General features: G+C 40.6%; 1 protein-coding gene and 1 long non-coding RNA gene across 6 annotated transcripts in view; both read right to left on the bottom strand.

Annotated features, from left to right (window-relative positions):
- PLEKHM3 (pleckstrin homology domain containing M3) overlaps positions 1-24,627 on the bottom strand; it is a 164,732-nt gene that overhangs the window by 43,669 nt on the left and 96,436 nt on the right. The window lies entirely within an intron of this gene.
- LOC107505166 lies at positions 4,160-23,006 on the bottom strand. Its single transcript, XR_001595648.2, has 3 exons — positions 22,995-23,006; positions 19,600-19,602; positions 4,160-7,250 (listed from the first exon to the last, which is right to left on the bottom strand). It is a non-coding gene; the product is annotated as an uncharacterized LOC107505166 (long non-coding RNA).

Genomic DNA, 24,627 nt, shown 5'->3' with positions numbered 1-24,627 from the left:
AAACAGATCACTAGTCCAGGAGGAATGGCTCTTGCTCCATTTCTATTCTAGGCCTTTCCAAGCACATTCAATTTTTGCATGAAAAAAGCTGAAACTGAATATTTCTGGAATATTCTTACTGCAGGCCTCAGAACCAAACATTTAAATTGCAACTTTGTCCAAACAAAATGGCAAATCTTTGACCAGATGGGGTTATGGTCTAATGGCATGAACACAGAGGGCAAACGGAGACGTTGCTGCCAGTTAACCACCACATGTACTTTAGCAGAACCTCTAGGGGATGAGTGATTCATGAGCTCCTGGGACATGTATAATTCCTGAAGGATGAGCTAGCCAGCTCTGCAAACATGAGGACAATGGAAGATGACTTCTGTGGGCAGCCAGAAAGGCCATACTGGGCAATTTTTGAACTGACTTGAAAAACATTTTATCATTGGAATAGTTAACATTCTTGTTGATTATGTAGAATAAAAAATACCACAGCATTTGAACATTTGGTACATGTTCAGCTCCTTCTGTACCTCAAAAGTGAATATTAATGTGCAATCTGTAAAGTCTCACAACTTGACAGGAAATGGCTGGCTCTGCAACTGCCTCCTGATAAGATTTGGCAGCACTTGATGGTGATCACTCAATCATACTTGTATTTAAGATGACAAAATAAGTTAATTCTTTAGCTTACTATTTTTACATAATTTAAACTACATATGAATCTTTTCAAGTTCCAAGCTAAAAAAATCTCATTGTTGAGAAAAAGTACAAAAATACAACTCTGAATCAGTACAATTGTTAAAATAATTTAAAAAGTAAATTGGGTTGACAAGGTGATCCCAGAGTTGACCTGGAAGAATAAAAGGGCAGGCATAAGTAAGACAAGTTGTAAAGCAAGAATATGAGGATGTATTTGTGCACCAGACATCAAAATATATCATAGAATTCAAATAATTGTTACTGGCATTGGAATTGGTATTGAGGAAATACCAAGTGATTGCTCAGAAACAGACCCCAGGCCACACATGTAATTAGATTATGATGAATTTTAAATAAAAAATCAGCACAGAAAGGATGGTTTATTAGAAAGTGGAGCTGAAATAATGCTTGACCATTTGAAGGAAAAAATCAAGCTATATCCTCACCTTATACCACAAAGTAAAATAAATCCCAGAAATTTATTATTAAAAGTATAAGCTATCAACAAAGACAAGAAAATGTAAAATGTCATTTATTTGAGCATGGGGAAAGGCTTTGAAAGTCTTAAAGCCACAGGGAAAAAACTCACGCAAGGGAAAAATGGACAGATCTGAACACAAGAGTTATAAAATTCTGTTTATCAGAAAATATCACATATAAAATCCAAGGGCAAAAAAAACTAAGGAAAAAAATCACACATAAAGGGTTGATAACCGAATGTAGCAGGGACTCATATAAACCAACTGAAAAAAGATAGTCTGCCCTCAAATGGGCAAAAGATCAAACAATTCATTAAAAAAATAAAAGTAAAAAATATAAAAAATGTTTAGACTCATAAATAAAAAATAGCCAAACAAGGAGAAATTTTCTGCCTCTAAAATTACTAAAACTGTCTGTTTTTTAAATGACACTGGCTAATGGTCCAGTGATATGAAGGGAGAACTTGCTTCTACGGTTGACGGGTATGGATATAGCAAATTGTAGCCAGAGCTTTTAAAAAGTTCAAACTCTCTGATGATAGTTGTTCCTCTTCTTAATTTATCTTCATCAGAAACTAAATAATTTTGTACAAGATGTGTATCAGTATTATAATACAAAGCTGAAAACCCCCTAAATGTCCAACAAAAGGGAGATGGTATTTAACTGCCCAATAAAATCTAATACAGGAATTCAAATAGCTAGTGCTTCTGAAGATCATTTAACAAATTTTAAAAATGAAGATAAAAAAATCATATATTGTAAAGAAGGAGCGATGTTCTACATACTTATATATGTACAGAAAAAACTAGCCGATATATATCCAAATGTTAACTACGGCGGTGGGTTGATAATATTGATAGCAGCAGCTAACATTAGCCAGGCATACGATCTCATTTAATCCTCACATCATCGTCATAGATATACCATTTTATAGATGTGGACAATGGGTGGTGGAGCTGGAAATGAAACTCAGTGGTACCAAGGGTTGGGATCTGAACTGCTCTGCCAGGCTGCCTGATGATTATTTTCTCTTTAGTAATTGATGGTACTTCCCAAATTCTCTACAAATGAATATATGTTTATAATCTGGAAAAACACCCCACAACTTTTAAAAAGTGAATTGGGGCCAAGAAGCTGTAGGGAGTTTGGCGTTCTATCCTGTGACAACCTGTGGTATGGGAGACTACCACCCCTTGGCTGTGGGTGGTTCTTCAATTTCCCTTCCCTTTCTCCTACTCTCTCCAGTGTAAGTCACGGAGTCACTCGGCCTGGTGAGGCAGGGAAGTTTTGGTGCGTAGTGGCACCATCCCAGAGCCAGTCTGGCTTGCTCATTTTCTTTCCTCTGCCTTCCTCTTTTCCCTTCCTCCCACCGACCCTTAGGGTGTTGAGCAGCCCCTGGGAATAAGCCTGGTTCAAGGTTCTGGTTTAACAAAACAAAACAGGGCTTCCTGGGGTTAACTCCAGGCTGGCCTTTCACAGTTCTATGATTAAATTGCATTTTTCAGTGGTTCCGCCTTTAAACTCAAACTCTTTTAAAGAGAAATTTAAGGAGAGCAAAACATAGGAAACAGTGCCAAATGCCAATAACATATTTTAGTCGTTTGGGGGAATGGGCAGCTTTAGAAACCACAAATTCCCACTTATGCAAGGGCTACTTGAGATTTTTTTCTTTATTGCTTAGTGACAGAAGCCTGGCTTTAGACCATGGTCAGAGTTGTTTTCTCTTGTTTTTTCTTTCTCTCTCTGAAAACAGTTATAATAGGTCTGAGTTATCACAATGAGAGGTGGCTAGTCCTACAGCTCTAATTAAATAACAAAAATCATTTTCTACTGATGATGTAGTTATTAGCTCAGACTAAAAGGCAGACCCAAGTCTATAACTTGGTACCTGTTATACTGGCTAAACAAGCTCAGTTATACTGAACCATGCGCTCTAAACCTGGGAGGCTCCACACATGTGACTTCACCACCAGTTGGCAAGGTTTTGGTACCATGTGCTCAGCTAGGTGTTCTGTCTCCTTCCTCTCAAAGAAAGTGACTGAAAGGGGAAGATAAGATATGAATTTTGTTTTGTGACTATACTTTCCTAAACCATGGCTGGCACATACAAAATGGAAAGAATCCCAGAAAGCTTTCTTCTGTAGTCTGAGATCCATTCTATCGGGGATTATGAACCTAAACATCAGAGTCCTCTTCTCAGCTAAATTAAGGTGTGGCCAAGCTAGTCCCAGGGCATGAACTAATAAATTGTACTACATTATTACAAGGTAAATTGGAAATAAGCTGTCAGTGAGCTCAAGTTTTCATAGCCACTACTGAAATTACTAGCAAATGTGAATTAGTCCACTTGAGGATAAGTAGATAGCAATGGAAAAAAAACCTCAACTTCTTTATATATAGAGTACTGAGCATTTTGGTGGTAAGCATGTGTAGGGTGTACAGGACAACTATAGGCCAGGGAAATAGTCCTGGAATGAAACAGCTGACAGTCATCTGAGTTAGCGATCAACTAACATGGGTGCAAGAGATTAATTTTATTATGTAAAAGTTAAAGTTAACTGATTCAGTCAAAACTGCAAACAAAAAACCTAGAGAAAATAAGAACTATAGAAAATCTAGAAAAAGATGCAGATATCCTCAATAAAATACTAATAAACTGAATCTAGTGACCCATATAAAGAATTCTATACTATGACAAATTGGGATTTATTCCAAGAATGCAAGGTTGGTTTAATATCTAAAATTCAAACAACGTAACAGATCACACTAATAGAATAAAGTACAGAAACCACATGATCATCTCAATAGATGCAGAAAAAGCATCTATTGGATCTGACAAAATCCAATACCTTTCTGATAAAAACACTCAGTAAACTAGGAAAAGAAGGTAAGACTTTAAATTAGATATAGGCTATTTATGAAAAATTCGGTTAATATTATCCTTAATGGTGAAAGACTAAATGTCCCCCCCCCCACCCCGCCCGCCAAGATCAGGAACAGACTAGATGTCTATTCTTACTACCGCTATTCAACATTGTATTGGAGGTTCTAGCTAGGGAAACTAGGCAAACAAAGAAAAGCCCTCTCCCCACCAACAAACAAACAAAAAAACCCCCTCCAAACTGGAAAAGAAGTAAATCATCTCTAGTCTCAGATGACAAGATCTGGTATATAGAAAAGCTGAAAACATTTTGCTGACATGAAAGTTAGAAAAAAACTTTAAAATATATCTTTGAACAAGACTTTGTAACTCTATGCTTATACATTGCTTGTACTCTTGGAGAGTCTGAGTGACTACAACCAGTTTAGAGTTATGGAAACATTTATTAGGAATCCCATTCCAAATAAGCTAAAAAGGTAGTGTTACTGTTAAAGCATGGAATAAATTCCTCATTTTCAACATGAAGAGGTATATATGTATTTTCGTTAATAGAAAACCTATTTCCCTTCCCCTTTCTATGAAATATATTATACGCTATTTGCGTACATATTGAAAATATGTTTAAAGAATATCAATGAGTAGGATACCAAATAATTAGCCTGCCTGGTGTCCATATATTTCAGTCTGCCCTTGCTACTCCCCAGAAAACAAAAATGAAGTTCAACTAAGTGGCCTGTTCCAGGTTCCCTATATTGAGTCATGAAAAATTCCATGTGGACATGCGGCTTAGAGTCAGATTAGAAACAAGCCATTGTCATTTGCTATTGACACTGAGGCCACTGGGGAGCTGATGTTGAGAACCTACATGTCTCCCCACGAAGATCCTTTAAGGCACAAGGAAAGCCATGTAAGGGACAAGGCTACTCAGATGTCTCAGCAAAATAAAAGCTCCATGCAAGCCAGTAATAGCTACTGAATCTACAGAGTGACCCATGTGCTTGGTAATATCTTGGTCAGAGAGCTCTCTGGCTTCTACTCTCTTGCTTAGAGCAGTGACTATGGCAGTGAGTATGTTGCTTTGGGTTTGCTGGTCTAGAACTTGCTAGATCTTCTTAGCTCACTCAGACATATCCTGACAAACCACCTTAAATCTTGCTGGAGTCTGAATTTTGCTTGTTGCTTGTGCTTTGGCCTAGAGTTAACCCTTCCAAGTCTAGTCTCCTGTTCTCCCTTTTATAAATCTTTCTGTATCTCTAAATGGCTTCTTTCTAGATCCAGCTCTGAAATCTCAAGTAAAATAATGTGTTGATCAAAGCAATAAAGAACCAAAAAATAATGACCTTTTAAATTTTTCTTAAATATGTCCAAGATTTTTAGCTTCTCTATTCTCTTGAGTCCCAGTAACAACAGATGCAATATTAAAAAAAAAAAAAACACAAATTTAAAAAACCCAATGACTATTTAAATGTTTCTAAATTGTGCTCTGAACCTTCCATATTGGGAGTGAAAATAAAATAAACATATCTCAGCAAGTGTACGTATGTGTTCCAATGGATTGATGGCTCACAATAACTAGTTACTGAGTGATACCTCATCTTTCAAAAACTATTTTTTTAATAATTAGCATTGTAGTCCTGATAGGAAAACTATAAACCTAGGGAATAGACATAGAAGAATTTCACAAGCAGGAACTCTTTAATAACTTCCCTGAAGAAAATGCTTGAATGCACTTCAGAAAGAAAGCCTGGCACGATGCCATATCACGCTTCCTGATGTATTCAAGGCCGTGAGGCAAGCGAGGGGCGTCATCCTATGAATACAGTGGCTGAGCAACGGATCAGTACAACTTTTAAAAAGTTTACAATTTTTAACTTTGCCAAATAAGGAGACTAAAAACAAAACCTATCATCTATCACCATCATTTCACGAGAAAGGAAGATTTTAACACCAAAAAAAGAGATAATAGTATGTTTTCAGAAAAAAATATTTTAAACTGAATAATATGTAGTGTTATTGAAAATTCACCACATTATATTATTTTCTTTCTTCTGTATGAGCTGGTGAAAACTCCATCCCAGATGAGCCCTCAACCCCTGGAGGGAAGTTGGGAATGTTTTTGATATGAAAACAAGGGATCTTATTGTTTGCCAAAACCATTCTTTAAAGTGAATTTCAAAATAGAAGAATTAGGACAGTGTTTCCAAAACTTCGGTCATGTGAAAACACCTTCCCAAACATCATAGCTGCATTCTACTTTTGTCATTTCCTTAATTTAAATAGAGTCATTTGTTTACTTAAGTTTATTTAAAAATGAAAGTCTTATATGAATATCATAAATGAAAAGCCAATATCTCTTGCCATAAAATCAAGATACCACAACTGTTGGAAGGCTCTGAGCTGGCAGCCAACTTTCTACAGAAAAGGAAGATTAGCAGGAATTAGAGGTTCAAGTCATACCAGCACCAGAAAGAAATTTTCTGTTTGATTTAACCTGAAGGGCAGAGAGAGAAGTGAAGAAAATAACTTTCTCATTTTATGAAATTAAATGTCATTAATGCCATGGCCGTGCACTGCCTAAAAGCATCTCTCATACAAACTATCACTTTGGTAGACAGACAGTCACGGACACAGAGGTGTCCTTGCATAAGAACTAAGAACATTGGCTAACTCAGCCTTCCTGAGTTGAAATTCTGAGACGTCTCCATGTGCCGGCCGGTGACCTTTAGCAAATTGTTGACTTCCTCTGCCTAAGGTTTTCATCTATGAAGTGGGGTAACAATAATACCCACGTCACAGGCTGGTTGTGAGGATCAAATGAGCAGAGACATGTAAAGCTCTTAGAACTGTAAGTGACACACATTAATAACTCAAAACTGATAGTTATTTTTATTATCCCATATGCCTATGTGTAGGCCTATGTTAGACCATACCAGGCATATCGTAATACAATAACACATTTCCGGAGGGAACATAAAGGGGGAATTGCATAAGAATGACAATTCCTTTGCTAATTTGAATTAAAATGAATAACTTAGTACACATACACGTAAGGCAATTTATTCTTCATTTGGTTTGTTTCCTTCCATGCCCCATTTTCTTGGTCAAGAGCAAGTCTTAATGAGATATTTTTGCTTTTAAGGCAGAGTACATGATGCATTTGACACAAAAAGATCATACCATAGAGCATGTCTTTCAGGATCTTAACTGCAAGTCACTCTTTAGGTAAATAAGGTCACCCAAATACATTAGACTTTTAACTGTAAAATCAGTATGCCCTCTCTTTAGGGTAAACAATAGAATTAATGTCAGATTTAACCCTCAGAGTGGCTACACGTGTTATGATTTAACTCATATTATGAAATACAGTAAGGGAGGACTTATCACTGAATCATTAGATATATAAGCTAACATCAAAAAGCAGTAGTTCCAGGGGGCTCCTGAAATGGATTAATTGGTCTTGAACAAGAAAGAAATATATTAACCTATCCTAAGCTACTGCCTTTCATGTGTCTCATCCCTTTTGTCCCTGGGACTATATTTAGTACAGAGAGAACAACAGCGCTGCCAAGGCAGTCAGATAGAACGAGAGGGTATTAATTTAGTATATCTTGGTCAAGGTTAGGTCAAGAGATAGTGGACAAGTACATATTTAGTTTATTAAACTACAAGATAAGGTCATATTAGAAACTTAAAGCAATTTCTACAGCCTGTATTGGGCCTGCCTTGATGGTGGCCTTGATCAGAACAATCTGGATTTTTTAAGAATATCCGTCTTCTTCAGTCCTCGTCCATTCACTATAGGATGGTTTCATCCATCTCTACAACACGCTTCTTGGTACCGTCTCTATTGCTTTCCCTTCCTCTCTGCTCAGCTTTGTTGTTTCTTCCTCCAGTGTCCCAGGTTGTGCACTTTGGCTTTTCCTTTTGGCTGTTGTGATCCCCTATTTGTAACTTACCTCCCTTTTCTCTACAGAACTCATTGCCAGGCTTCTTCTGAGTAGACCAAGTTATTGTCCTCATTTGCTTTGCGCTTTCAGGCAGGTCTCTCAATGTTTCTATTCTGCATCAAACATTAACTATTCTTTCTTAAAAATGTTATCTGTCCTTTCCTTCTTTCTCCCACACTGTCAAGGACATTAAAAAAAATTCCTTCACTGTACTCTTATTATGTCTATAAGCAATAGAATGTTCCAGATCCTGGAAGTAGAATTAGGTCATATCTTTTCATTTTCCTTTGCACCTTTTCCCTAGGACCTACTTCTTTTAGAAGGCTTAGCTTGAGTACTTTAAGAGACCAAAAAGAGCAGAATAAGGTCAGATGCAATAAAGTAAAAACTCCTTTCCCCTTCCTTTCCGGAGTTTGCATCTGGCCCGGCTATCTAATCAAAAAGAGTCAGGGTTGGTACTCAATCAGTCTTAACTACCAGCAGTGGCTGCAGCTTTTAGTGAGTTCTACACCCTACCTATAAGTGGCTTCTATGTTCTGGGATAAATTAACTCTTCTGGATATGTCTGATTATTTTACAATGATCTGAATGGATCATTTATGAAAGTAAAATAGTGTCTTAGAAATGTCACTTTACCACCAAAATAAGGAGCTAAATCTTTGTATGCCTTCATGGGGCATCTGCACTGTGCCAGGCACTGTTCCAGGTGCTGGGGATATGAGCGAACAACTCATGCAAGGCCCCGCTCTCCTGCAGCAATGACTTCCTAAGAGTATTGAAAGGCCACAGGAAATGATCGAAGTCACACTGGTCAAGGAAACAGGTTAAAACCATCCTACTGAGGAGGAGGGGAGCAACTTGTTGGTGGATGAGCCACTACGTTAACCAGTCCTCCACCTCCCTGAACTAGGACACGCATTTAAGAGGGGGCAGGAGGTTTAAAAAAATCCTAACCCAACCCAAAAGATAATGGGAATCATCTGTTCTGCTCTCATGTGCAAACCTATAATTTATGGAAAGATGGGAAGGAGAAAGTCCCCGAGGAGGCCAAGCCAAGTTCTGTGGTAAAAATTCAACTGTACTCCAAGCTCAGACTGGAAGAGGTGGGGGTGGAAAGAAGCAAGAAGCCACAGTAAAAATAACATGCCTTAAGGCAGCCAGCTCTCTCTCTGCTACCCGTTTCCAAAGCCATTCCTGGGCCAAGATGCCTTCTTCCCTTCTTCCTGCCACCCCTAGTCCTTCCCCATTCATAGGGTATTACTTTTTCCCTTTTTTCATTCATTTTTAAAAGAATCCCAAACTGGCTGCAGTACTCGTAATACCTGTCGCAGGGTAATTTCAGCAGTATAAATTACAGGGCATGCTCGGAAGCAGGCAGTTTGGATCAAGTGAGAATGTGAGTTTAATAGAATAAAATGGAGTTACTGGGAATTTCCAAATTATGGAAAGGAGACAATATCCTTAAATACATGACTGTATAATATATATTTGTATATATTTGTGCACACTTACATATAAAGTAATTTACTACTATTAATATAAGATCTGATAATAGAAAAGGCCATCATTAAATGTAATATTAGCAATATCGCCCCACCCGACTGATTTTTGAGTTTTAGCTCTGTATCATGATGGGTCCACATAGTCTTTTTTGCTTCTTCTATTGGGTTATCGTCACTTAACCTTATAATGTGGCTTTAAAGGGTATGGTTACTAAATACAGTGTATTTTTAAATTGCCAGTATCCGTGATTTTTGCTGGGCCATTTGAAAAAGCATTTTTACTACACATTTCAATAACTTGCTAATGTATTTCAATACAATTTGGATATATATTTTATTAGTTTCCTAATCATACATATAAGGTGAATTTTTATCCATTCCTAATCATACATATAAGATAAATCGAGGTCACCTAAACTAGAAAAGATTGGTGGTAGTGGTAGAAATAGGAAATGAAATAAATGTCAAATTGTCTAGGCAGGGGATCCCCTTTGTAATATTTCAGAGTTTCTAATGTTAGTTAAGATGTTTTTGCTATTCATTGATAGCTTTCACTGCTAGTTAGAATAAAAGCTATAGAGAAAAAAAACACCTGTGGACATAGGGTGTATGATAAAGCCTCATTGCTCTGTTACAAGTCAGCCGAATGTTAATATGACTGAGAGACTTTCAACAGCAGCGCTCACATAGCACTCACTCACTATGGACAGGTATTCTTCTAAGCACTTTACATATTTGTAACTCAACCTTACAACCTTGCGAGGTATGTACTCTATCCCCATTTTACAGATAAGGAAATTGAGGCATAACAAATTTAAGTAACTTACTCAAAGTTGTAAGAGTTGCAGTTAAGATGCAAACCCAGGCTGTGGGGCTCTGAACACTCTGCTCTCAACCATTATGCTCAACTCTCTAAACATGCTGCAGCTAAACGGACCACAGTTATTTAGAGGTTCACTGAAAAGTCAGCTGTTTGAACTCAGGACCAAACGGTCCTAAACCAAAATCAAAAGATAAATGTTACTGAAGTCTTCAGTTCACAAACGCTCACTTATGTGATGACAGAGCTTGAATTAATGTACAGCCCCCTTTGAGTCCATTCTCATCCTTGTCTTCCTTTTCCTGTAACTGATACAGTCATTTACCTCATGCTGACTGGGCACTTCCTTTTGCCCAGGTACTGTTCTTAGCGGTGAGGACCAGATGGATGAGATCAAGGCTTACATTCAAGGTTGAATCTTACACTTATGGATTATTTTTGAAGGCTCTTGGGGACAGACCTAAGAACTAAGTAACTCAGGTAACATTTTATTTTGGGAATGAATAAAATTGTCCCCTTTCTGCTCCCAGCCTGGGAAGGGAGGGTGCCCTGTTCGGAGGACTTTGTCAGCATACTGCCTACCTAGAACGTGTGTCTTGTCATATATATACTTTGAATTCACAAAATCACAGTGCATAGTACCTAGCACTTAACAAATACTTAAAAGGCTGTAAAAGATAGCCCGTAAGTCAAGGAGTGCTGGTACTTTCCTGAGGTGCTCATGATAGTTTTTTAAGGGAATAGTTTCTATTGTGGTAAATATACATACAATTTAGCATTTTAAACATTTTTAGGTATATCTCATAATCACTTTTGGTTATACTTCATTGATTACTTTTCTAAGTACTATAGCTTCTCCACCTCTAACCATTTTATGGGTAGGAAACTAACATCAGGCCTGGCCACATGAGCATCTCAGAAAGACCAGCTTTTCTCCTAGCTTGTGACGACGTCGGCCTTTGTGGTGCCCCTTCCCTCCCCACGTTGATGGATTCAGAAGCTACTCAGAGGTCTGAAGTTTCTTTGCCTCCCTCATCCTAAGCAGCTGAATCAACTTCTCTCTCCACCCCTTTCATTATCCCATTCCATCCACCCCATTGCCATCAGTGGGGTGGAGACTCACAGTTTATAAGTGTGCTGAAGAAAACCCCAGAAGCAAGAAACTAGAATAACTTGCTCCTGCTAACAAAACAAACCAGAAAACAGAGTAGGGGCCAAGACCTCACAGTAGCTGTGTTCCAAATCCTTCCTTATCCCAAGGAGACAGACTGCCTGCCTCTCTATTCTAAGCTCAGGCAATGTGGCTTAAGCAAACTCATAGAAGGAATTCAAGCCTCAAGATCCATTTTCAACTTTCCCCAGATACCCATGTGCCTTTTTATTCTTACTCCATCTTGCCCAGCCAAATGCGAAAGCCTGTGAAAAGACTATTACATATCTCACTTTGAAAGGACTTGAATGTCCTTATGAACTAACTCCTGGCTGAAAATTCTGGACCCATGGACGGAGAAAGCAGCTGCCAGTTGGAAAACAAAAAAAGAGTTGTTATCTCTATGTTAAATTAAACTCAGATCTGCTTAATATGTTGGCCAACTTATGCCACAGCTATTTTGGCCCTTTCCACCACCCCAAAGTCTTTTGTGGTCAAAACGTACCGCTGTGCTGCTGTTTGACACTGTGTGCCAGCAGGCTTCTGTGCCAAAGCCAAGTAACACCCTTCCTTCTTCGGGTTTTGGGGTAGCAGAGGAGGACTGCTAATTCCTTTTGTGACCACTGACTAAGAGCTGAGTGGCCGACAATTTGGAAAATTATATACACACCTAAAATGTCAGCTGCATCAGAGATTTTTGCTCTTTCTCCTTCCAGTAGCTGAAGGGAACCTTTAGGCTGAAGGCAATTCTAGAAGAGTTGGGTTTTCTAACCACATTCTGTGGGAGGCATGCTAGCAGAACTAGAGGCATGCAGGATCCTGAGCAGCAAAGAATTATGTTTCATAAGTGCATATGCCAATGATTCAAACCAATGGAAAAGGGTGGGAATTAAAAATAGTCAGTTATGAACACACACACGTGCACACATGTGTATGCACACTCACACACACATACAAACGAGAGAGAGGAGAGAGAGCTCTACCGCAAAAGTCCTTTTTAGAATCAGACTAGCTATAAATACATAAACAGACACTAACACAGGTCAGCCCTAGCTATGAATATAGAATGTGCTAACTCTAAACTTTTGAAAAACAAAACAAAAAGCAAATTCATAGTATCATAAATCCATATGTAATTAGCCTGCTTTCCCTTTTGGACTATAGATATATTCTATGGGTAATCTAGTTCTTTGTGCTAGAATTTTGTTGTTTTTGATGTCTAGAGGTCCCTGGGTTGGACAGAATAAAAATATTTTGACTGCCACAGCAGTGATTAAAACTGACCTGTAAAAATTATGGCCTACTTGGGGGAACCTGGACAGGAGGAGCCTGGGCCTGATCCCGTCTGCCCTGAGTCTCCTGGGCACTGGGCTTTTTGCCATGTGTGGAGCCGGCACTCTGGGGCTAGCGATATGTGCATTTATATAGCTCCGTTCCCCCACTCTACCCTGTAATTCCCTCCTTTTACCCAGTGGAAAGACATGATGAAGCAGCAGTCCCCAACCTTTTTGGCATCAGGGACCAGTGCTCCTATGAGAATCTAATGCCCGATGATCTGAGGTGGAGCTGAGGTGGTGATGCCAGCGCTGGGGAGCGGCTGCAAATACAGACGAAGCTTCGCTTGCGAGCCCACTGCTCACCTGCTGTGTGGCTTGGTTCCTAACAGGCCATGGACTGGTACTGGTCCGTGGCCCGGGGGCTTAGGGACCCCTATGACGGAGGCTCAGCAATGGAAGGGCTTAGCCCTGCTGCCAGGTGAATATTGGTACCAGTTTGCCTCTAGATGTAGAGAATATTAGTGTTGTAAGGAAACAGTACCAAGTAGTGGTTCCGAGCATGTGTCACTGGAGAAGGAAATCCTTCAACTGCTGGAGTTAATTGTGCAGCTGGCCATGTTCATTATTCTTTAAGTCTAAAACATTTCATACAAAATTGAAGAAGCAAAAGAGGGCGTGTGTTAGAACATGACAGCTTGGGTTTAAACCCCAGCTCTTTCACTTTATCTAGGTGACTTTGGGCAAGTTCATCTCATTTGTAAAAGGTAGGTAATAGTAATATCTATTTCAGAGGGCTGCCGTGAGGGTTAAACGAGGTAATCCGTGTTGATTTAGAATAGTCTGGCCTAAAGTTAAGCATTCGATAATAAAACTAACTAACTAACATTTTGGAGGCATATAATAAAATGTAGGTATTGTTCGTCTAATTATTTCATGCGACTTTCTCATTTTATAAAGTCTTTAAGCAACAGATTATGTGACTTGGTAAAGGATAAACTGTTGTCATCACCCTGGGTTGTGTGGGCTTTCTAAATGTCCCCTCTCTCTCCTTTACTAAGTGATATGAAATGACAGTGAAATGAGCAGGCCCCTTGCCTCCAGTGAGATTGTGCCTTAACAACTCAGGGATGAAGGAAGCAGACTGAGAAACGTGGCCCTTTCTAGCTCCTTCTGCCTGCTAGATGATCAGTCTCTGCTCCGAGTAGGCAGAGAAAGCAGAAAGAGATGAAGCTCAAATCCGCAGTTTTATTACCTGTGATTGCCTACACCACTTTCTCTCTGCACCCTTGACCTCTGTTCCAGCCAAGAATCCATTCACAGTGCCCTCACCCTGATCTCCTTTTTTTTCCTTCAGCTCTAAACCTTCCCTTATAATGCCCCATCTTTTTATTGTCCCTTATGCACACCTGAGCTGCAATGGGCTCTCTGGCGTTAGCCTAACACAAACACAAACTCGTAGTTCACCAGATAACCCGATTGAGGCAGCAAGCCCAGTAGATGGCATATTATCTGCTGCACGTTTTTATTGGCCAACTTGTGTCTGCATTATTCTAACTGCCACTGAACTGTAAGAAGACAATTTATCTGTCTTTAAGGAATATTTAAAATAAACATATTCAACTTATTTGTATTAGCTGTCCTTCATATCGTTGCTGTGAAAATGCTTAAAACTGCCATTTAATGACAACAAAATCAAAACATCGGTTGACCTTTGGCAGATGGAAACCTTGATATTTGTCACTTAGAACTGAAGGGGCTAGGACTAGATCTGGCTCTAGTCCTGGGTCTGGCTGCTTTATGCAAACCCCGGAAAGGAGATATAGGTAGAGTGAGTTCCACAATTTAATTGCTTCTCGAGTATCATAAAATCATGGAACCAAGGTCCTAAAGCTGGACGGGGCCATAAAATTGCTTAGTTCAACTTTTACCTCACAAATGGGGAAACTTAGGACCCAAGAGGTAAAGTAATGAAGGTGGTTTCTATCCAAATATGCCTGTCACTCTCTTCTTGGGAACAGATACAAAGCCAACGCCCCTCCACCCCAAAATGTGGTCCAAATTGGATGTACTGTATACAATTGTCATTTAAAGATGCCATATATCTTTAACACATGGGTTAACAGAATTGATAATAATCCCTATGAGGGTTAAGTTAAAATCCATTTTAAAAAAAAAGGTAGAAAAGAAACTCCACTTTTATAAAGCTCTGAGAAGTGAGAGGACGGGGGTATTTTCAGAGGGAAGCTATGTTTCCACTCCTAAGACTTAATGGAACACATGCATTCAGGGAGATGCGTGGAATTTAAACACAATTCAACATCATAATTCTAAGAGTAAAGGCCCTTCGTCCAAGCTCCCTCCCACCTCGGCGTTAAAGGAAGCTAGAAAGCCAATTACACTCACAGCAGGGCCTCTCCCCTACTGCAAGGGAGAACGTACTGCAAATTCTGTGTGTGCTTTACAAGCTAGTAAAACTATAATTGCGGGTGGGAAGGAACATGGGTTCTCTTTGTTTCAACCAACATTTCACTCTGGTAAGCTCCTCCTTTCTATAGCTGCAGAAATAATGTGGTCTCGGTTTTTTCCAAGCACAAAAAATATTTATGATTCTACAAAATTTATAGAATTTTTGTTTTTGGTTAAAATAGAAAAAATATCAGTGCATAACCCACTGAAAGGGCATGCATTCTTTTAAAAGACAGGTGCCTACCTTTTTAGGGGAGCTGAAACCCACCTTTTGATTCACACTTTGAAGGCCTCTTAGTAAGACCATAAATAGGTGGTGAAGTTCAGAGGGCAGTATCTGACTGCTCTAGCACAGAGCTAGGACGGCTCATTGCCTGGGGGCGGGGGAAGGGGCTGGAGAGAGGGTTCTCCAGGTGCAGTTCCCCCGTGGGGCCACTGGAGAGGGCTGGTCTAGGATTATGCTGGAAGCTTTTCCCTACCAAGGTGCTACTCCTTGTGGTGATTGCGCAGCTGCTGCCACAGCAGGATCTTATGGCTCAGACATCCCTGCAGATCTGAGGGGCAGAACTGGGGTGTAACAAACATTACTTCTGTGGTAATGGCTGCCGTCCACTGTTCACAGATGTGGAGTCTTGGCGATGCTGAAGAAAGCTTCAGGGAGCCATTCATGGAAGGTCCACGTTTCATAGCAACACTAATACTGCCAGTACCTGTACCACTAGGAAAGCTCTTATCTCCTCAGCCCTCTGCGTCAAGCAGACTTCCAAGGGTCTTACACATATTATTAACTCCTCTAAGCCCCACAAAAACCTTTTGGGGAAGGTACTATTATTCCCCACTTCAGAGATGAAGTGCTTCTTGAGGTAAGAAAGAAAAGTGACTTGCCCAAGGTCACCTAGTGAGTCTGGCATGAGCTGGCATTTGAGCATGAGCAGCCGGGCTCCGATGTGCAACTACTGTGCCATTCGGCCCCTCTGTGATGCCCAAGGTCAGGTATCATTACCCCTTTGGAGACCTTTGCTCCAAGCAGAAACTTCATCCCACGCTGGCCTCACGCTGGCCTGCTGGTCTCCTGACAGCCATCTTAATTTTGATTTCTATTTAATTTTCCACCTCACAAAGCAGTGCCAGAGAGAGGGAATCTGGTGATACCTTTTGAATATGATTTATTAACCGACAGTTCAAGGAAATGGAGGGTTTCCTTGCTGCCACCTGACCTTTGTCTTCAGCCTTCCTAATGTTTGCATTGCTGCCCTGACCTTGCAAAGTGACCTGGAATAGCTTGCTTGTTTCCTTGTGTGTGTCCACTTTCAGAGCACAGCTGTCAGCCTGTGCAAGTCTGTCAATTAGTATCTCAAGGGTTTGGGATGGGGTCTGCAGCCTTTTGAGGAACACAATCTAACAGTAACCTCCAAATTCCTCCTCGTAATTGAGCATTCATTAGTCTGACGGAACAAAAGCAGGCATTCTCTATTATAAAGCAGAGGTCAAAACCAGTGGCTGTGTTTTGTTTGGCCTGCGGAGTGTTTAAATATTGAGAAATTTCACATAAAAATACGGATTTCCGGCTTCTCTTGGAAAACCAGAAGAGATGACAATTCTGGGGCTACTGAGTAACAGCCGTTCCCTTTAGAGGGGGACACTCTCTCTGGTTTCTCATCACGGCCTAAAGTCTCACCCTGGCCCTGCTTTGGGCACGGGTGCCACTTGTCTGGTCTCTGCAGGGATCTGGGTCCAATAAATCCTGTTCTAAAGCCATCTTTCCCTCCTTTGGATGTGAAATGCATTGGTGAGGCTTCGCCTCCGATGTGCCTGGCATATCAGTACAGTTGTCCTTTTTCTATCTTTTCCCCAGCATCTGACATAGTAAGTGGTACATGATAGACATTTATCACATTCTTCTTAAATGGTTGAATACATGAATGACTAGCTCTCAGGAAGAAAGTGAATTTGAGCGACAAAAAAAACCTGTTTAACAGCTACAGAGATCCAGGCTTATTAATGCCTCAGCAGTTTTCTGAATGACCGATGCTGCTCCTTATACTTTTCTTTATTTGTTGTGCTATAAAGATCTTCCCTGCCGTCACAAATGATTTTAAACCTTGTTTAACATTCCAGAAGCAATGTGTTGATGGTTTAATAGGATTTAGCCAGAAATTAAAATAAACAAACAATAATATGAAGAGCTGCCCAGTCAGCCTTCTGATTTTTTCTCAGAAAGATGGGGGGGGGGGGGGGAAAGGTTGAAAAGCATCAAGTTCCAAATGCAGGTGGACTTGCAGGCCGCCATCACAAACAGCCGAAGGTAGTAGCTGAGATACACGTTCTAATGCCATCTCATGAAGCTCCCATACTTCCTGGTTCCATTTCTGGAACACTATCAAGCGAATGAACTTGGTAAAAGTGCTAGAAACCTCCTCGGCCCTCAACACCTGACTAGACAGAGCCTTCTTATGATCCCTCTGGCCCTCTGAAGACAACTGCAAATGTGGTAGGATGGTTGCTGTGAGGCATCCTGGGGTAAAACCCCACTGGGCAGCACTAGGTTGAGCAGGATCACAGGCAGCCTCTACTCTAAGTTCTTGGCATACAGGCAGTGTGTAGGATTTTGACTATAATTAGTAAGAATTACTGGTCTTTTTCTGAGAAAATGAGCCCTCTCAACTTTGGGATCACCATGGGTCTGGGCACATAGTGTGTGCTTAATAAATATTTGCTGAATGAATAAATGAACAGAGAAAACACCCAGCCAGAGGTTTGGTGATAGAGAATTCGGTTCATGTTTCAAATGCACAGGAGGGATGGAAAGATGATAAATTCTACACTCTTTGTAGCTCTAGGCTGGAGACTCTTTCATAGATCTTTGTGACAGACTTTCATTTCTGAGGAAAGTGAAGTGATCCCATCATACTCATTCCATGAATGTTTGTGGAGACAGTTTATCAAAATAATCCGGAAGCATGCAGACAGAACGTTTTTCAGAAATGTCAAAGCAAGCAGTGGAAATCTCTCCTGCTTGTCGCCATGACAGAAACACTGCGGATTAGGTCATCGAGGGGTTTAAGGCTACCAAGGTCTGAACACCCCTTTCCATCCCTTCCGCCTGGCTCACATCTATAGGTTCTCACATCTCAATTTAGAATCAGAGCTCCTAGGAAGCCTTCCCTGACAGCTAAGTTAGAGGATGTTCTGGTTACTGCTGCTGCAAAACAAACCACTGCAAAACCTAGCAGTGTAAGGCAATCATTTTATGATGCTCAGAGTCTGTGGGTCAGAAGTTCAATCAGGACACAGAGATGGCTCGTCTCTGCTCCACGATATCTGTAGCCTCATCTGTAGTCTCCTAGAAAGGTAGGGGTGGGAATCATTGGGGGAGTATTTAGCTTCACTCCCATGTCCGGTGGCTGATAACGGCTGTCACACAGGACTCAGCCAGGCTGTCGGCTGAGAGACAACATATGGCCTTTCCGTGTGGTCTCTCTGCATGGGCTGCCTTGGGTTTCCTTATAACATGGCAGCTGGTTAACAAGAGTGAGCATCCCTGTAGAGCATGAGGTTGAAGCTGTATCATCTTGTATGACTTAGACTTGTAGGTCACCTAGCATCACTTCTAGGCCCATCCAAATTCAGAGAAAGGGAACACAGACCCCACCCCTCAAAGGGAGAAATGTCAAAGTCGCAGTATAAAAAAGGCATGTGGGATGAAAGACATCACTGTGGCCATCTTTGCAAAATATAATCTGTCACACTTGGTTAGATGTTTCCTGAGTACCCTGTGTTCAACTTTACTGACTTAAAAAATGCTAATTTGCCCCTCTCATTGGACTGTGAGGTCCATAAAGCAAGGGACTGTCACTTATTCAGCTTCGTGCCTTTGATCCTAGTACAGTGCCTGGCACACAGAAGGCATTCAATACATATCTGTTGAATTAAACTGAATAGAAAGGAAGAACGAGAAGGCTCTTGGGTTTCCCTTTCATGCTGGCTGTTGGTGGCATAGGGGAAGTTTGACCAGGGCGAAAGAACTGAGACGGAAAAGCACCTAAATTCCTCTCTGGGGTCAAGGCTACGACCTGTGCGTGTATCACGCACAAAGTGAAGTGTTTGCTTCCTTATGCGTCTCAGGCTGCATATAGGAAATAACCACGAGAATCATAACTAACTTCATATTTCTGTTTCCTTGAGCTTTTTGGAAAATATTTTTCCCCTTTATATCTCTGCACCATAAACATGGTAAATATAAGATTACTCAAGAGGCTGCCCATTTTTTATGCTTAAATATTCACTCATATAGTACAACAGAAAGCACGCCAGACGAGGAGTCAGAAAACCTTGGCTTCAGTCTTGGTTCCGTCACTTAGTAGAAGATGTATAGCTCTGGCACACCGGCTAATTTTTTAATCTAGTTTTCTTGTCTATAAAAGGGGTATAAAAAAAGGCAAACCTGCCTATGTCACCTTGGAAATAATGTTTTTTAAATGGTAAAGCAAAATACAAACAAAATGCTATGACAGGATATGGTGATTTTAAAATATGTTCACTCATTCTTCGACATACCTCCTTCAGGAGGTGGAGTCTAATTCTCTTTCTCATAAACGTGGGCCCGACTTGATTTATTTCAAATGAACAGAACGTGGCAGAAGCGATGCTATCTGACTTCTCGGGCAAGGTCCTAAGAAGGACAGCTTCATCTGGCTTTCCTTCTCCAGGTCACTCACAAGGCAGCCATCATGTCATGAGGACACTTAAGCAGCCTGGGATTCCTCCCACCAATGACCAGCATCGGCTTGCCAGCCGTGGGAGTCATTCACCTTGGAAGTCAAAGGCTTCTTCAGATGACTGCAATCCTGGCTAACACATGGACCACAGTCTCCTAACAGACTCCACAGCCAAACTGCCCAATTCTGAATTCCTGACCCACAGAAACCATGGGAGACAATGACAGTTAACTTTTGTTTTCAGTCACTAAGTTTTGGGATGAGTTTTACAGAGCAACAGAGAACTAATACTAACCAACCAAAGGTGCAACAGACATTTCTATTTCTCTGACCATGTGATGGGTTAGTTTTGATCCAAATTCTTTCTTGCCTGCTCCAAGTGACTAATAACTATGTGTGAGGTGGCAGGCTGTGGGGTCAGGAAGGGGAGAGTCCAATTCCACCACTGGCTAGATCCAGATGGTTGGATGCCAAAGTGGAAGTGGGGACCAGGAAACTGGACCCTTACGAAAGTGACCTCGGCACTGATTAAACACCACCCAATTCTGTGGCTGCATCTTCATCAATTACCATACTGTTTACACTTGAAGGGCTCAGGGTTGGCTTTCGAAATCCTTATCTCCACTGAGTTCTTTCTTACCACCTGGGGGACGAGGCTCGCTGTCCATCACTCAACAACGCACGCTCATCTTTCTGACGTGGTTTCCCGAAGAGTAATAACTCTGCCCTTAGCTGGCCACATTTTCTGCTGCAGCCCCTACCTGCCTTTCCCCGGTCCTTCACCATGTCTGCAGACTAGGTGTGTGGACATAGTTGGGTGTGGTACCTGGGTTTTCAGACAAAGTTTTCTTTGGGCAAAGACAAATCAGCAGGTATAAAGAACAATCTGTATCACTACCTTCCTAATCACCTGCTTTAACTCACTCAACTAACTGGTTTTATCGCCCAAACACCAAAAAACTAGTAGTCATGATCGGCAGGACTCCAAAGACGGAAGGCTTCTGGGAAGCAGTCGGAAGACCCGGGCTCTAGCTCTGGCACCCCGCCCCTCCCCCTCCACCTAAAAGCTGAAAGACCCTAGGAGACTGAACATGAGGCATGAACTGTTCAGCACCTACTCAAGATACACCTGCTCTCCTGAAAAAGAGTGACTTTCCGTTTGCTCGGCTGCCAACCTGCCAATCCTTCAAAGAATAACATTCAATCCCTTCCCTTCACCCCTGAGAGAGATCGCCAAGGGAAACACATACACATTCACTTTTTCAAGATCCACTTATTTAAAATGCATGTTTTTTCCATAAATAACTTTCGGTCCTCTTTCCCAACTCATTAATTGGTTGGAACAACCTTGGCTAAAGTAGTTAACGGAGATTTAGTGATGTTTTAATGGAGGCCTCATTCCCGTCTCGCCCCAGGTTATGCTCAGGGGTTTTTGAAGGCAGTGACGGCAGCAGCGGACACAGGCGCAGGCCACAGAACAACACAGGCAAGCTGTCACGCTTTGTTTTTCTGCTTGTTAAATCCGAATGCTCCTAATTAGTTATCCTGCCCGCTAACGCCCGAGTAGACAATGGCTCGGGGATCAGGGGTGCTGAGAGGCTATGAATACAAGTTCCTTGGGCTCCTGAGGCTTGGGGACTGGTGACTTGGTTGTGGGTACTGAGGCGCCGGGTTCCTGTGGGCTGTGAATTCAAAGACGTCAGCTCCAGTGTGAATAAAGGTCATCACCTGTTACTTCTTCGGTGAAAGGGCAGCTGTGCTGGGTGCCCACTTAGGCTCGGCCTTTGTCTGCTGACTCTGAATAGCGCCCACAGAGAATAACATTCTCTGATTCTGTGTTTGCCTGGTGGGGTAGGGCCGTGCAGAATAACTTGCATAACTTCCTCAGAGAAGAATTCAGAAAAGCATGTTTCTAAAAAGTGGCCTTGAAATGCCTTAAACATTGCCTTTTGGTGATTATGCTGACTAGCTAGAAAATAGTAGAAAATCTTCAAGGTAGGACCACCATTTGCATTATTTCTTCAGAGGCCACCTCTGACAAATGTTTTGGTCACACAGATGACAACTCCTCAGCTCTATGGGTATGGATGACTAGCAGAAAAGTCACTGATAAGTTAGCTAGCCGTTCAGGAATGTTGTGTCTAGAAAGTGTGTAGCATTGAACAACTCACCTATTATTCTGATATATAAGAAGCAGAAATGTAAAATTCAGAATTTGTTAAATTTGGTTTTAGAATTCTGCGTATTGTTATTTTACAGATCAGTATTTCCAATATTTTATTTAGGAGCTAACATTAAAATAATTAGTTTAGTTTTCTTTGGGGGAAGAAGAGCTAGTGAGTTTAGGGTAGTATATGCGTGTGTGTTTTATCCATCCATCCATTAATTCGTCAAAAGTACATGTTCAGCTGCTTAATGTAAGTGTTTGTTGTGTTATCATAAAACAAACAGTTCAGACCACGCTAGGCAACTCTGGAAAAGTAGTATGCATTTGATTGACTACTCTCTCTCTTCATGGCTCGTGAGTGCTACGGGGTCCTCCTCTCCAGCATTTTCCCCCGCTTCACATCTCTTTAATAAATACTCCAAATTCCAGGCTTTTCCTTCTTTTCTCATCATTAAACTTTATCTGTTGAAATCTCTTCTTTCAAATCTCATACTACATTTTCAACTTATTGATAAGACAAATAAATTTGTGCCAAAATAATAATTTATTCTCCTCGGGTAATATATTTCATATTAACTAGAATCTAAATTGCCTTAACTTAAAGGTACAGTCTAGTTTGGGAATTTAAAGCCTAGGGAAGGTGAACAATGGGAAATCAATTCGTCAGACTGTCCCGCAAGAAGAGTGTGTTGGGCGGTGAGGTGGTGGATGGTGGAGGGAACAGGTGGGGTGAGGAAGGGTCCTCTGATTGGCTATTTCACCCATGGGATCATCCAGTATCCTTTCTCATGAATCATGTACAAACAGAATCATTCAGTGCTTAACTTACATATGCCCCAAAGGTAAGTAACACCAGAAGAGTTAGTCATTAATATACATCTTAGCGTTTTTGTCACAAGAGCACAGGTAGCCAAAATTTAGAAGTTAAATCTGACCTTTCCTTTCAGCAAGTTGAAGGAACTTTAGAAGACTTCTCCTATCACTTACACAGTCTGAGGAATGACATATTAAACCAGGGTTCTGATTTGCTCCTTATGAGCAACTACAATCTCTCAAACTTAACTTACATGTACTAATGTATTCCACTGGCAAAATGCAGCACTTTCTTCTCAGCGTTAAAACAGCCAGAGAGATGTAAGGAGATGGTCTGTCACATACTTCGCAAGGAAAGGTGAGAGTTACGGTACTCTTCCTGCTGCTCACTGGAGCTTCTCTTTTTATTGTATTCCCATCTTAAAGCATTTTGGGGATTGCCAAAAATAATGAAACACAAATTCTATTCTACTTCCCGTTTTTGAAATATCAAACCAGGAAAAAAGCTCTTAAAAATCAGTGCCTCAGTTTCCCCATCCAACACATGCGTTCGTTCACATATGTTTATTTAATCATTGCCTGACAAATCCTTGATGAGGAACAGCTCTATCCATTCCAAAAAAACATTGTGCATTCTCACCTCCTCAAAAAAAGTTTGTTTATAAGATTTTATTTTGTTAGATTTACATTCGAGGAGCACGAATTTAATAGTTTCTAGCAATATTTACTTTAGTGAACAGAAATTCATCTGAAGTTCCAAACTTAAGAAATGAGTAACTCAAGCTAGTACACGCCCGGCTCCTAGGGCTTGGAAAGCCCCTGCCCCCATCTTCTGCCCCGTTCCTTGGCCCTGCTACTAGGAGTATCTGGCTCTTATCTTATGAGTCATGATGCTGCCAACTGATTACAGTTGGGTAGTGACTATGTGTTGTTCCATCTACTATCTTCACGATGCAATAGTTAAACCCAGTGAGCAAATAAAACTGGCGAAACAAATAACTAGGGATTCAGCACCAGCATGAGCTATGAATTTGGCCTATAACTGGCGCTTACTGGCCCGTGGGCAAGTGACTACAGCTCCCAGAACAACTAGAGGGAATTCCCTTTGCTAAGCAGTGTCAGTCTGCACTATTTTTTCCCTCATGTCCAAGTGTACGATCATAAGGAGAATGCATGCGAAGAGACCAGAAAATTAAAATAATGAGAAGAGGAAAAAGCTGTCCTGAATATAACATCGAAAGTGTTAAGGCAGCCTGAAAGCTTCAGCCTAATTGCTGAATTGAATCTATCTTCTAAAACTTTAGGGATTGTTGCTTATAAAAATGACAACAGAGAAATGGTTACAAATATTTTGGTATCAGAATTCTTTAAGCATCTTTATTTTAGGTATTAGTGTTTTGTGTATTATATTTTAAAATTATACTTAAATTGTAAGTCCCCCTTTACGATATTTATTAAATTCTGAATGTTTTCCTTTTTGAAGAGGAAGATATCTACATTTTGTTTTTAAATAAAGCTAATGGGAAAAATCAAATTCACTTAAATTCGTAGAAAGGAATCTACACATTTAGGAAGGACAGTTATATCATCATCAAGAGCTATAGCCTTTATTGTCACTTGCTTTAGCTTATCTTCCTTCTCCCTGCACAATTTATAAACTGAAATACATTTTTCTATAGTTTTTTTTTTTTGAAAGAAAGATCTGCTTTTATAGGA

Source organism: Rousettus aegyptiacus, unplaced genomic scaffold, assembly GCF_014176215.1.
Source record: "Rousettus aegyptiacus isolate mRouAeg1 unplaced genomic scaffold, mRouAeg1.p scaffold_m13_p_2, whole genome shotgun sequence".
Lineage (NCBI taxonomy): Eukaryota > Metazoa > Chordata > Mammalia > Chiroptera > Pteropodidae > Rousettus > Rousettus aegyptiacus.
This window is presented reverse-complemented; position numbering and strand designations above follow the sequence as displayed.